The sequence below is a fragment of the Canis aureus genome, chromosome 21 (genome assembly GCF_053574225.1).
Source record: "Canis aureus isolate CA01 chromosome 21, VMU_Caureus_v.1.0, whole genome shotgun sequence".
Classification (NCBI taxonomy): Eukaryota; Metazoa; Chordata; class Mammalia; order Carnivora; family Canidae; genus Canis; species Canis aureus.
The window spans coordinates 12,988,052-13,002,534 of record NC_135631.1 but is presented as its reverse complement, the minus strand read 5'-3'; the positions used below and the strand labels follow the sequence as shown (position 1 = coordinate 13,002,534).

The window sequence follows — 14,483 nt, the reverse complement described above, 5'->3', positions numbered from 1 at the left end:
TTCTCCTTTGCTGACTTCTTTTATAGTAAGTGGATATTTTCTAATGTACCATTTTAATATCTTTATTGATTTTTAAAGTCTGAGCTACCTCAGACTTATACAAACCTAATTTTGGTAAGATACAGAAACTTTGCTGCATTGTGACTTTATTCCCTTCTCTTTCCTCTGTGCTATTATTGTCATGTATATTACATCTATATATATTATAAACCCAACAATGCAGTGTTAGAATAATTGTTTTATATAATCTCATGTCCTAAGCATCCTTCTGTTTATTGCTTGTTGTGGATAAGACAGAGCTACCTCTTTTGTAAGACTTGACTTTTCTTTTCCTTGTCAACTTTATATTTGGTTGTCTTTTGTATCTCTTAGATGTTCCCCATTTCCCTGGTACCTTAGAGAATTAATTTTAGGAGGCCTGCCTGGTCTAGCTTGGCCATGTAAATGGGCATCTGGGGCCCTAGGCTTGCTGACTTTTAGGAATTAGCCTGATTTTTCAACTTGATATCGTAGCTCTCTGATACAACAAATTACCTAATATACTAGACCTTTGCTTGAATTGGCAAATCTGGGAGAGATGAACAGTAGCAAGTACAGTTGAGGGCCATCATGGTATACTTAAATGAGTATGAACATAAATGAATAATAGTTCTGGTGTTGGACCCTTTATCTCCATGGCTAGACCCTTTATCTCCATCGCTGGACCCTTGATCTCCGTGGCTGGACCCTTTATCTCTGTGTCTGGTACCTAGTAGCCAGGCAAATAAAGTGAGTGACACATTCCAACTCAACATCAATTAAGATGGCTGTTTATAAACCTCAGATAAATGGACAATTAGTAGTAGCAGTACTAGCTAGTGTTTCTTTAATAATTAACCCAATTACCTTTCATTCTGCTCCAGTGATGAAAGTGAAGGCGATAAGGGGCTGGCTTGGTTGCCTGGGAAACAGAAGTAAATTCAACACTCCTTCCAGAGAACCCAGCCTTCCCAAATGCCTTACAGCACCCAGAACTTTTACTTACTTGGTGTCTACCAGTCACTGGAGCATTGGAGTCCTGTCTACCCTACTCTTTTACTGCATCTCCTTACACTACTAGTGAGAAGTGTTCTTTTTTTTTTTTTTTTTTTCTTTTTTAAAAATTAGTGAGAAGTGTTCTTATTGAGAACTGGGGTCTTAGTTTCTAAGCTGAATTGCCTGTGCTCTTTAAAGCTTTCCTAGAGGAAAATACTAGGCTTTGTCAATAAACTTTTCTGTCCCTTTTATATTATGTGATTAAGTTCTTCTGTGCCTCCATCTCTCCCCCAGGAAATTTCCTCTTGATCTTTCCCCACTGATGCTTCCCCACCTGTGCCCTTTCTGTACTGTCATTTTGAAGTGTATGTAGCACTTTTTTAAATGCTTAGCATTTTCCAGAGCACTTTGGGTCTTATGAAAGAATTAAGTGGTTCTGCCCCTAGGGAGTTGACAGTCTAGCCAGGGAGTGGCCTGATTTTCTATTTTGTTTTGGCCCTGCTACTAAAAGTTTAATAATTCCCCTGGGACTTTAACTGACAATCCTGATAGAGTAGCTAAGGAGAATGTAGCTCAAACACGATATGAACTAAGGATTTGTGTCTTTTGGTACAGTTTGAAGAAATTCTGTCTTTTTTTTTTTGCTTTTTTTTTTTTTTTTTTTTTTTGAATGGGTCTGTGAGGATGAGTAAGTGGGAGTTTGGGAAGGATAGCTGCCATTTATAGTATATAGTCTGCTTGGGAGGCAGTATAGCAAAATGTTTGAGTTTGGGCTCCAGGACTATCTAGGTTCAAATATTCATTCTGCTACTTCCTAACAGTGTGATCTTAGTTATTTTACCTTTTGGGAGCCTCAATTTCTTCATCTGTAAAATGGGCATAAGAATAGGTTCTAGTGGGGATCCCTGTGTGGCTCAGCGGTTTAGTGCCTGCCTTTGGCCCAGGGCATGACCCTGTGGTATGGGGATTGAGTCTGGTGTCAGGCTCCCTGCATGGAGCCTGCTTCTCCCTCTGCCGGTGTCTCTGCCTCTCTTTTTGTTTCTCTCATGGTTAAAAAAAAAAAAAAGGTCCTAGCCTATAGGATTGTTTTAAGGATTAAATGAGTTAAGTGAGTGAAATTAAATGAATGAAACACTTAGAATAGTATTTTTAACACAAGTATTCAGTAGATATTGCTATAATCATTATTATGATTTTCATTATAAATTTTGGAGACCAGTATGAGTTAGAGCTATGACAATCTCCTCACTGATTATAACCTTACTGATCTCTCACTGCTCTTCTGTGTTCTTCCCAAATGGTGCTCTTCCTGCGTCCCAAGCAGGACTTTTTCCCTTTTTGCTGTGGTCAGTGAATTGAAAATACTGTGGACCTTTTGTTCTGTAGCACCAACAGATGGTAACCTGAAAGTCCTTGTGTTGATAATTTGATGGTCTAATGTGTCGTCTGTTGCTTGTAGTCATGTCCCTCAAGTGGGGAAGAGTAAAGGAATCACAAAGCTGGCATGTGACGAACTATTTTCTGTCCTCCATCAGGACTTGTGTTGATAAAATGCATATCTGCTCAGCAGACCAGGTGTTTGCTTTTGTGTAACCTTGGCAACATTGAATTCTCAAAATGTAGTTTCTGGGCCAGTAGCATCATTACCTTGGAACGTGTAATAAATGTAAATTCTTGGGCCCTACCCCAGACCACTGAATCAGAAACTCTGGTTGTAGGCTCCAGGAATTTGTGTTTTAAAAGAGTCTAGATGATCATGATATACTTAAAATTTAAGAACTCACTGAGCTAGGAACAGATGCGGAGCCAGAGGCATGGGAAGAGATGAGGTGGTAATACCAGGAACCCAAGATAATCAGTGCTGGTGAGGCCCTGCTCTATAACTCTTCTTCATCTGGAGCTGTTAATAATGGGGAAGAATGAATTCTTAATTACATACAGAGTACTCAGCTGGCATATCAGCTATTTTGATTCAATGAGCATTTATTGAACTTCTATTGTTTATATGGTACAGTATTAGGTATCCAGGTGAAAAGACATGATCTCTGCCCTCCAAAGCTTACCACCTACTAAATTGGTATCATGCTAAACACCAGACTGGAAGTATAAACAGAAAGCTGGCTGTGGGAGTTCAGTACCTTAAAGTATTTCTGTAGCAGAAAGTAGGAGGAATTGACCTATAACCTCTTTCCCAACTTCTTTTTTTCTTTTTAAAGATTTTATTTATTTATTCATGAGAGATACAGAAAGAGAGAGGCAGAGACACAGGCAGAGGGAGAAGCAGGCTCCATGCAGGGAGCCCGATGTGGGACTTGATCCCAGGACTCCAGGATCACACCCTGAGCTAAAGGCAGACGCTCAACCACTGAGCCACCCCGGCATCCCTCTTCCCCGACTTCTTAACCAAGTTTCCACCTATTCCTCTTCCTTCTTCCAAAAAGAGAAATGTTAATGTCAGCATATCTGGATTGAGACCACATTGTTTACTTGTACTTTAAATTCTCTGTATTCTGGGGCTTCCCTAGACATAGAGTGATCTCAAAGTTTATTAAGTTCTTAGAAATACTAGTTATTATGACGGTGTTAACTGAAGGTGGCCTCTAATCTTATGTACTTTGTAATGTCAGAACTTTTACTTCTGTCTTCTTAGGTTATGACTGGTTTGCAACCCTCAAAACAAATGATACAGTATAGAAATCTAGGGACATCTGGGTGGCTCAGTGGTTGAGCATCTCCCTTTGGCTCAGGTTATGATCTCAGGGCCCCTGGGATGGGGTCCCGATCAGGCTCCCCAGCCTGCCTCTCTCTCTGGCTATGTCTCTGCCTTTCTCTGGTGGTCTCTCATGAATAAGTAAATAAAATCTTTAAAAAATATATATAGAAATAGATAGAAATCTAAAGAGGAGATGTAAAGAAAGAAAAAGCTAAATGTAAGGTGAGAGCCCATATTTTCTAGTAGAAGCAGTAGACAGACAGTCTCTACTTTATTGAAGATTAGAGTTCTAACACCAAAAAAAGACTTGGAACAATCCTTTTGCTGGCCCATCTACTCCATCAGTTTTACCCACATGATCAGGATAAATACTGGAAGCTAATAAACCATGCTAACCTTCCACCTCCTTCTTTTTAAAACTCTGAGCTCACATATGTTTTTCTTTTTCTTTCTCTTTTTATGAACTCAAGCAGCCTCATTTATTCCAAACTGGCTGGAAATGCCATGGAAGCTGGCAGACAGCACCTCTCACCCTCTTTACCAAAGTAGAGCCAACCTGTGGGTGTTAATTTCCTTACTTTAACAACTTCTGATCTGCAAGGCCAACTCTTCCCCAGGGTCCTTGTGCCACTCAACTAGAAGCCAAAAGCAAGCACAGATATCTTGGTATAAGCCATGATGTGGAAAGAGGCACTTGTAGGTGGGTGACCAGGGACCTTTTGGAGTGTAGAGACTCCCTGGAGGTGTTTCTTTTGGAGTTTTTACCCCAGAGCCAAATAGTTATCCTGTAACCACAGCTTTTCATTATTACAGGGCAACTGAAATCAGTCCCTTGGTTTGTCCTAAGCCCAGTTCACTGCAGCTGTATGCACCATGCAGAAGGGGCCCAGCTTCATTCCTCTTGTCTTTAGCAGTGGAACAATATTCTTTGGGAATGCCTGCCTGGAATTCCTAAAGAATATAGTCCTGATTTTTACTCTTGAGGCTTATGGCTGGTGAAGCACATATCAGGAGTATTTCTTCATATGCAGAAAATTTAACTAGGCTACAAAGGAGCAGAAGGAAAGGTGAACAGAAGGTAAAAGATCAAAGTTCCCAGTAGGAACAAGGGTATTGTTCAGGAAGGTGAGGTGTTCTTTACGCATGTGAGGAAGATATATCATTTATTTTCATAAATCTGGCTAGAAAGGTAAATTTTCGTGAGAATCTGCCATATTGCCAATGGCTGCTTTTGGTAAAAAAAAACTTACTAGTTTTTTCAACAGCAAGATTCCACCAGTTTTTTTATTATAATATCCCTTGGACTGGTAACATAAATAAAAGGAATGACATGGAAATACCACAGTCACTCCTGCCTATTAAAGTTTTACCTGGGCAAATATGTCAGAGGCTGTGCTGGTTCTGTAGCAGCACTTAAAGTTATCTAACATGACCCTGCGCGCTGAACTGGCAAAAGGAGTGGTGAAAAGAAAGAACGTGGTAAGTCAAGCTTAGATTTGACCATGAGCTAATATTAGATCACATTTGCAAAATGTAATGGTTGTAGAATATGGTGCTTCAAATGTGGTTTAAAAACAAAAAAAATAAAAAATAAAAAAAATAAAAAATAAAAACAAAACAAACCAGAAAAACCAAGGGCAATTACTATAGGCCAAGTACTGTTCTAAGCACTTCTCATATATTCACTTAATCTTCACAACATTCTAGTGATGCCTTGTTACTACTCATTTTTGCAGATGAGGAAACTGAGGCATAGAGGGATTAAGTAATTTGCCCAAGACCACAGCTAGTACTTGACAAAGTGAGAATTAGAATGCAAGCAGTCTGGCTTTAGATGGGGACTTTTCAAACAGAACCATCATGGGATGTGGGTGACTCCCTGTTGGTAGAAAAACAGACTGAAATTTAAACTCTGGCCTCACTTAAAGAGAACAAAAATAATTTGTTTGGCTCCCAAGACTGCTGCTGGGTAGGGGGCTCCGAATTCTGTTATATTCTTGTTGCAGCTCCTTTCCCCTAGAAAGGGGGCCCTGTAGAATTGCATTCCCAAACAATGAATCCTGAAGAGGTAATTACACTGTTGCCATCCCATTGGGAAGAAGGCTGGGGCGGTGATTACATTCCAAAACAAAGCTGTTCGGGTATAATTGCACTGTGCTGCTCTTATCAGTCTGGGGAAGGCAGGCCTCTGGTCTCCATCCTCATTTGTTTTTGAGATGAAATCCGAATAGCATTCAATTAATAGGCAAGACCCAGGCACAGGGAAGTCAGCCAAAAGAGCCAAAAGGACATTAACTTGCTATTGCATTTTCCTTCTACTTAAGTTTTGCAGACCTTACAGTATCAGCAGATTTGAGGGAGAGCCCATTTGAGAAAATGTGCTTGCTGCTAGGGTTGGAGACCCCAGTTTAGAGGCCGTGCCTCAAAGCTCCCATTGGCCTTTATGCAAAGGAGAGATGGTTGGGTAACAGTGAAATTTCCCTCTTCCATCAGTAGCTTTTGCTCTGTCAAAAGATGGTCCCTCCTTCAAATCTTTCTCTAAGACTTCTAGCATATATGTTTTTTCGTCATGGATCGGAAAGCTGCTCTGTTGTTCTGTTGAGATAATAAGACTGACTTTTGTTAAATTTCAGCAGTAATCTCTAGATCTGTCCTGGAAGAAGAAACACCAGTAATTTAATTGTTTTGTGTTATGATTCAGAGAGCAGAAAATGGCCGGTGGCCTCTTAGGCATGCTTGTTGAAATAGAGCAGAGAAGTGGGAAAGATGGATGTTAATGGACTGTGGGTTGCACAGACCCTTCAGAAGTGGTGTAGTGTTGGGGCGTCTGACTTGCTAAGTCAGGTGAGTCTGCGACTCTTGAGCTCAGGGCTTGTGAGTTCGAGCCCCACATTGGCCGTAGAGATTACTTTAAATCTTTAAAAAATTTAAGAAGTGGTGTAGGCTTGCATCAGTTAGCTCTTCCTGCCTCACAAACCACCCTAAGATTTTTTTTTGGCTTAAACCAGCATATTATTTTCCTCAAAATTCTGTGGGTTAAGTGTGCAGTTTTTCTGATCTGGGCCAACTTAGCTGCTGTTTGTGGTCAGTTGATGGCTTGGCTGGATGTATGTGGTCATGATATATAGGCAGAATAATGACTTGCCAAAGATCTCCAAATCCTAGTTCCTAGAGCCTGTGAACGTGTTACTTTCTGTGACAAAAGGAACTGTGCAGATCTGATTAAAGTTACAGATTCTGAGGTAGGGGAGGAATTATCTGTATGGACCCATTCTAATCACATGAACCCTTAAAAGCAGAAGAGAAAGGGTAGTCAGAGATATACAATGATAGAAGATGGGAATGGCCTTCAGCTGCCCATCAACAAGGAAATGAGGACTTCAGTCCTGCAATTGCAAGGAACTGAATTCTGCCAGCAACTCAAATGGGCAAGGAAATAGATTATCCTGTAGAGCTTCCAGAAAGGAACAGAACTCTGCCAACACCTTGGTTTTAGCCCCATGAGACCTGTATTGGATTTCTGACCTGCAGAAATGAAAGCTAGTAAATTTATGTTAAGCCATTAAGTTTGTGGTAATTTCTAATGGAAGCCATAGAAAACTAATATACAGATGGCTTTGTGGACATTGTCTGGCAGTTGGCAGGCTGGTTAGCCTCAGCTGGGATGATTTATCTCTGGTCTCTTCGTGGGTAAGTTAACTAATGCTTCTTCACGTAGAGTCTCGGGATTCCAAAGAGAAGTAAGAGAGGTCAGGCCTCAATGTACAAGCACGTTTCAAGTCTCCAGTTATGTCACTTCTGTTGTTCCATGAGCTAAAAGCAAGTCCGGTCACCAAGCCTGGAGTCCGAGAGGTCACTCTCCAAGGGCATGAATACAGGGAGGATTAACTCATTAAGGGCAATTACTGTAACATTGTAGCACAACTAAGCAGATTTTTGAGATCTGTGGTAGCCTGGCAGCTCACTCTAAACAAATTGCCTTTTTTTTTTTTTTTTTAAGTGTCCTTACATATACTTGAAAGTTTCAGCATACCAAGGGATAGAGGTGTATCGATTTGGAATTTTAAAGAAACATCTTGGCTTAGATCATTATTTGGATTATTCAGAGACATGAATTTAGAAATTACATCCAAATAGAATGCTAGGGCAGCCCAGGTGGCTCAGTGGTTTAGCATCACCTTCGGCCCAGGGCATGATCCTGGAGACCCAGGATCGAGCCCCACGTTGGGCTTCTTGCATGGAGCCTGCTTTTCCCTCTGCCCCTCCCCCCTCTCTCACTGTCTCATGAATAAATAAATAAAATCTTTAAAAAAAATAGAATGCTAGATCCTGGTTTTCTAGACATAATGTTTCAAAAAAACTACTTTTTCTCTTTCTCTGTTTTCTGGGATGTAGCCCTCTATTTTTGTGTGCTAGAGGGTGAAAAGATGTGCAGAAGAGCTCTGTGGGTGGTTGGGCCCCTTGGGGCCACATGTATTTCTGTGTAGGAGTAAGACTGGCAGGATTAACAGTATGAGCACTTACTAAATTGGCTGTCAGTGAACCTGTACCTGTGGCATCGTTTATAATCCTTTAACAGAAGCAACTTGGAAGAAAAGTTCCTGAAAACTAAGGCAAGGGATCTTTGTGTGCCCAGTCACTGTGATATGTTGTACTATTTTATACCAACTGTTGGGAGAAACTAGAATAGTTCTCAAGCATAGGATTTAGTTTTTGACTTTATTGATGAGATTGGTAAACAAAATAAAACTGTGTTACGGGCTCCAAATGTGAATGCATAGATTGGACCTCAGGCACATAGAGGCAAATTTCATATTTATCCATGATTCTTTTAGAACTTCCTTGATGTTCTTTCAGAGCCATCTCAATGACTGGTAGGATGCAGACTCTGCTGCAGGTGAGCCCTGGATTTTGTGTTGGGCAATTTTGTAAAAATAGGATAGCTTATGTACGAGAGAGGTATATACTTACCGTTGGGAATTTTAGCTAGCTTGGATGAGAAGTTCATCATCCAGCTCAACAGGGTACCCGGTATGCTTATTAAACATCTCTTTGCCTTGCCTTAAAGCTTAGCCAAGATTCAAGAAAGGACCATGAGGCAGAAAGGGAGCTGCTACTGCAACTTGAAATGTACATGTGTGACCATGTTTGTTACTAGAAAGTGGAGAGAAGTGATGTGTTCAGCTGAGCCTGGGCTGGGGAAAATGCAGATTCCATTCCCAAAAGGAGGTGGAGCAGTGGTGTTCCTTGGAAAAGAAGAACAACACTAGGAATGGAAATGTACAGACTGTTTAAAGAGCTTATCTCTTACTGTCTGATAAGAGGCTTGAGTATGTGGTGATAAGACAGCCAGTGTCCTTCTTGGCTTCTGCTTTGCTCTTTGGGTCCCTTTCCTCTCTTACCTTTACGTTTATCTCTCATGGGTCACAGAATTTGAACTCCATTTTCTTTCAGGTAAAATGAATGCAACTAACATAAGAGGTGGTAACTGAGAGTTTATAAAGCCACAGAGTGTTTCTTGGTCTGACTATTTTTATTGATTCTGCTAAAGTGATGTGACAGGGGAAAAGTGTTGAAATGTTCTATTGCTTATTAGGTAAACGAATTAAAACTGAAAATATCAGTGCAAAGCTGAAATAAGTTTTTTCAAGTGCCCAGTTTCTCCACCCTTATGTTCTAGTTGAAGAGACTACAGGGATAGCTTAGGAACACTTGCTCTAAAGAATTTTCCAGCTATTCTGATCTTTGTCTTACCTCGGAAGAATTTTAAGGTCTTAGGGGGATAGAAGCAGCCAACACCATGGGTTAGCTTGGAAATCTTTGGATTACCTCTCTACCACTATTATCCAACCCAAGCCATCCCTAAAAATATGCCATCTAAATGAAAACAGTGAGCTTGCTCTGCTGGCAGCTTCCAGACTACACCTGTCCCCACCCCACCCATTAAACTGTGGTTCCTAAGACTCATTTATAGATTTTCTCAGTCTGCCAATTGGTACAAGTAACAGGAATTGGCCATAGAATTTGGAGATTGTAGTGGTGAAAGAAAGACCGACTGTATGTTCATTTGCCTCAGACTTCATGTATACTTTTTGTCCCTTTCTACTGTTATTTCCAGATACTCTGTGTTTTAAGTTAGTTATCATAGATTTATTAGTCTTTGTTTTTAAGCACAAGTAGAGTTATCTACCTTTTCCTTTATGTTATTAGTGTCTCTCCCAAGTGGGAGAGGGGCTTTTATCAAAAAGGCTAATGCAACTTCTGGAGAGAGACTGTGTTCTTTTCTGACATTTAAAGAAACGCTGTTAGAGTTTAGAAATTCTGAAAAAAATAACTTAGTCCTGGTTTCGGGGAGGGGGGTATCCTTTATTTAAAGATGCCTGCTTTTGGAGTGCCTGTCTGGCTTAGTCAGTAGAGCATGTGACTTTTGATCTTGGGGTTGTGGGTTCAAATCCCACATTGGGCACAGACAGAGCTTGCTTTAAAAAAAAAAAAAAAGATGCCTGCTTTCTTTGCCCTCCTTATTTCAAATGTCATAGTCTGCTATTCCACCTTCTTCATCTGGGACCTTAGTGTAAAAGTGAAAAGTAACTGGTAAGAATTACGGGATTCTTAATTTCCCTAAGCTAAGCAATGTTGGTCACAATTTGACTGTTTTACATTTTACAACTTTACATGACTCATAATTTTTGTGTGGGGAGTATAAGGGGAAACAAAGTATCAAACTGGGAATGGCCTAAGGGCCTTGTCTCTGGAGGAAAATGTGAAAAATGAATCCTTAGGCCTTTTCATTGTGGCAAATTGAATTATCCTCAGAGCTCCTCTTATATCTCCTCTTATATCTTGTCTTTCCTTCATTGGACAGTTTGCAGTGCGAGGGTGGGGGAGCTTTTTTGTGTGATTAATAAACTCAAAGAATATTATAAATGAATACAGGTGAGATTAAGGTTCAGACTACCTTCCAAAGAAATGCATGCCTCTTTGCTCCTTCTTCAAAATAGGACCTGGTTGAAGGTCCTAGAACTCTTGATTCTTTCACTTTTGGTCTCCTTTGACTTTGATCTTTTTAAATGTTGAACACTAGGAAATCTCAAGGAGTTACCTGTACTGCTTGCTTTTGAGAAACCAAAGATTTGAATTCTTTTAATCATGATTAATCCTTTGTATTCCAGATCATATCCAGTATTGAACCCTGGAGGCTGCCTGCCATCTAGGTTGACTAGGATTTTTGTTTTTGTTTTTGGTTGACTAGGATTTATAGTTAATTGGGTTACCACTATTCCACTCTCAGAAGGATCTAATGTACTTTATTATTTATTTATTTATGCTGTTGATAAGACTTTTTTTTTCATTTAACAATATATTCAGTCCACCCCCACTCATTTTCTCCTCTCCTCTTGTCCAAGCACTCAGGTTGATCCTGTGAGAACATAGTGCAGTCCTCTCCTTATATTATAGATCTGTGGAACATCTCAAGTTGAGCTTTAAAATTTCTATTTCTCAACTATATACTTTATTGCTTCTCGTCTGGCTTTCTTGACTTTTGCTTTCTTCTCATCTTTCTGCTCTAGAGACCATGTCCATCACTGTCACAGTTTCCCCCACAAGTAACAGGAAAATAATTAACTTTGTTCTGTTACAAAGCTTTACTCAAAAGATAGAATATTTATCCTATCAAAGAAATGTGTTGCAAAAATGCAAGCTATCACTTCTCTAGTTTTCCTTATGTCTCTTCACCATATCTGAAGTTCTTATCATCAAACCAGACTTCATTAGTCTCCTTTTTCTCAACAAGTTTTGTTTTTTGTTTTTTTTTTTTCTTTTTCTTTTTTTTTGAGAGGCATAGTGTCTTTCCAGCTCTGGCTTCCTTAGATCAAGTCGGTTGTCTCTTTCTGGCTATCATAGAAGCTGTCATTCTGATGTGATACAGGAGGATATAGTCCTTACTGAGAGTGCCTTTGGCACTGTTTGTCAATTGCTTGCTTCCCTGTGATGTTACATTAAAGTTTTAATTAACCACTTAATTTGAGTTGACTTCTTAGTTGAGGAAGTTTTCTTGAAGGCAGGCTGACTTTTGTTGCATAGCCTAGCACACTGGCAGGCCACCAAGTTTAGATCAGTGTATAAAATGCACATTTGCTAAAAAAAATTTTTTTAATTTTTAAAGAAGATTTTTATTTACTTATGCATGAGAGACACACAGAGAGAGAAGCAGCGACACAGGCAGAGGGAGAAGCAGGCTCCATGCAGGGAGCCCGATGTGGGACTCGATCCCCGGACTCCAGGATCATGCCCTGGGCCAAAGGCAGGCGCTAAACCGCTGAGCCACCCAGGGATCCCCTAAAATTTTTTTAAATTGTTGATTAGGGACTGTGAGGAAGTCACATGAGTATTGTAGGGTAGGATACAAGTTGGTAGGAGTGAGAGGTAAGAGGCTGGTGTTTCCCAGAACATGTGAAAAGTTAGTCTGGTGAGTGGGTGAGTGAACAATCTGGGCTTGGGACAATAGCCTGCTCATTGATGCAGTACCGAAGTCCACTAGATAAGCACCATAAAACATTGTCTTATTATTACTGTGTTTTTATGATTGCTGATTTGAGTGTTGTTTTGAGTCTTTTAATTTCTGCCCCAAACTGTAGTACCCAGGTGTGTGTTGTAAACACAAAAAGACTTGGGAACTACTGATCTTGCATGTTGGAACCTGAACTAGAAGTTGGCAGCCTGGCTGCCATTGTCATTCTGGCTTCTTTGCTATATAATTTAAGTGAGTCATTTAGTCTCTGTCCACTTGAAAGGAGAGGATGTGGTGCTTACCTCCATGTTCCTTCCAGGGATTAAGTAGGAAAAAATGGCAAAGCACTCAGACTTCCTTTGGAAAAGATATTATTTGAAGTCAAGAGGAATAAAAGTAGATCTATGCCTTAGCACCCAGATTATTTGCAATACCTAAACTACGTAAAATACACTGGGACTGCCAACTTTGGATGTTTTGGTGACAGGAACACCTCTAATGCTAAGAGGCAGGCTCAGGTGGCTGAAAAGGATCCATCTCAGCTTAATAAAAGTTGTTGCTAAAGAACATTTGGCTTGTGCTAGGAGTCCTTGGGACATAAATACTTTCGGAGCATAACAGAGATGATGGCAGCTGCTGTAAGGAGGGAGGTCGGGCCTGTCCGCGGTTTGCACATCATCTTCTCAGGCTGAATGTAGTTCGTGACATGTCCTGACTGCCTGGCTAATTATTATTTTGACCTCTTTTCTAAGAATTTAACATCAAAGATCTTAGGCTATTTGCCACTCCTTTGTAAAAGTTAATATGGTTGTGAAATGAAACCTCAAATATTGAAATAAAAAGTTATTCCTTAACCCCTTTGAGAGATTAAAAATGCCAACATAATCTTAAGGAAATAGCTGATAAAGTAAACTTTTATAACTGAATTTATTACTAGCTTGGGGAGAGGCCATATAGCTTAATAATAAGGGCAGCTGAATTCAAATTCCCTTTCACCTCTTAACTAACTGGGTGACCAAGAGAAAGTTGTTGAACTTATCAGAGCTTAGTTTTCCTCATCCATAGAATAGGGAAGGATTCAGTAACACCTTTCAGTAACTACCCTGTTTATTTAACTTGCCAACTCAACACTCCTTGCATTTGCCATTGCTTTTCCCTGTTGTGTAGTTCTCTATGGTACTTGACATAATTTCACATGCTCTGTGGTGAGCTCATTACTGTTATGTTTCTCCTCCTCTTCCCTACTCCTCCCAGAATGTAATTTCTATGAAGGCAGGAATTTTTGTCTGCTTCGTTTATTGTCTGGCAGGAAGTAGGCACTCAATAAATATTTGTCTAATGAATAACCAAACTTCCTTTAAGGTAATTATAAAGATTTAATGAGACTCTTTTCTTGAATGAGAACTTATTGTAACCCTTGGCACATAATAAGCATTCAGAAAATGGTAGCAATTATGAAGTTTTCCTCAGAAGATAGTGTAGGTCTTAACTTACTTGATTAATGTAAAAGTATTTTGCTATATGTTTTTGAAAAATGAACATAAGGGGCGCCTGGATGGTTCAGTCAGTTGGTTAAGCATCTCCCTTTGGCTCAGATCATGAACTCAGGGTCCTGGGATCAAGCCCCATATTGGGCTCCCTGATCTGTGGGGTGTCTGCTTCTGCATCTCCCTCTGCCACTCCTCTTCCTCCCCCCTTGTGCTCTCTCTGTCTCAAATAAATAAATAAAATCTTCAAAAAAAGAAGAAGAAAAACATAAATCACAGTGATCAATTATAACAGAATACAAGGTATGGGTATTAGATGACTGTAACTTTATTTTTATTTATTTAAGAGAATGAGCAGGAAAGAGAGTGCAAGCCAGGAAGAGAGGCAAAGGGAAAGGGAGAAGCAAACTCCCTGCTGAACAGGGTGTCCCAATGCAGGGAGGGCTCTAGGACCCTGGGATCATGATCTGAGCTGAAGGCAGCACCTTAACCAACTGAGCCACCCAGGTGCCCAAGATGATTATAACTTTAAAAAGTGAAATATATGTTGCTATGTCTTACTCTTAGATTTATTTTACTGTCAAGGGAACTTAGCTTCAAATTGTACTTAGGATGTGTAGTGTATTTACAATATTTTTCCTGTCTTCTCATATTTGTGTACATATTTTCTTTCTCCTGCTAGGTTATTAGTTCCCTCCAGTCTAATTTGTTTTTTGTTTTTCATATTTCAAGTCCCTAGTGCTTCTGCCATAACCTA

General features: G+C 39.9%; 1 protein-coding gene and 1 non-coding gene across 7 annotated transcripts in view; both read left to right on the top strand.

The window, feature by feature from the left end:
• The window catches only part of AMBRA1 (autophagy and beclin 1 regulator 1), a 170,303-nt gene that overhangs the window by 86,511 nt on the left and 69,309 nt on the right, over positions 1-14,483 (top strand). The gene's annotated exons all lie outside the window — the stretch shown is intronic.
• On the top strand, positions 10,121-10,193 carry TRNAK-UUU (transfer RNA lysine (anticodon UUU)). Its single transcript has one exon. It is a non-coding gene; the product is annotated as a tRNA-Lys (tRNA).